Source organism: Sitodiplosis mosellana, unplaced genomic scaffold (genome assembly GCF_009176505.1).
Source record: "Sitodiplosis mosellana isolate CC-2019 unplaced genomic scaffold, AAFC_SMos_1.0 Smas_scaffold_6242, whole genome shotgun sequence".
Taxonomy (NCBI): Eukaryota; Metazoa; Arthropoda; class Insecta; order Diptera; family Cecidomyiidae; genus Sitodiplosis; species Sitodiplosis mosellana.
The window spans coordinates 255,551-256,241 of NW_022601483.1; positions in this window are offsets into that span (position 1 = coordinate 255,551).

A 691-nucleotide genomic window follows, 5' to 3' on the forward strand; every position below is an offset into this window, starting at 1 on the left:
TTTTTTATGCAAATGGCTTACATGATTTCGAGAATAAAAATCACAAGGCAAATAAAATAGACGTCAACAGCGAGTACAACTACCATTTGGTTTGACGTTTTGCTATCAAGTTAGTCCAAGTAGCTTAAATGTAAATTAAGTAACAGTAAAGTACTGAGCTTCATGTGAAGTCTAAGCCTTAATGATTTTTACAAAAGTCTATAGATGGCGTTAGGGTTTAGCATTTGCCTTGTGATAAAAATAGGATTGGCCAAAACTGCCAGGCGGAATGCGAACCATTTCTGTGTTCCTGAAGAGATAGGAGACAGAAAATTCATGCAATGTTCTAAAACATTAAAAAATATTTATCTTTGCTCGAAAAACTGGCCTCTTATTTCTCACCAGGAACGCATATATAATTCCCATGTAATTAAGCGCATTTGGCTAATCCCATTTTTATGATAAACAACACATTTATGTGTACATGATGACCTTTCATCACGAATTGAACAAAAAAGTACTCTTAAGGTAAATTCTTATCATCACTGTGCACTCCAACATCACATACACTAAATTCCTTTGGTGCACACGTAAAGCTGTTGTTTTTTCATTCCATCTGAACAAACACAAAAGTGGTGTGTTGGGCTAAAGCCGTTTTCGAAAAAGATTATTCGTTTATTGTGCGACGTTTCGCTCTTATTAGGAGCATCAT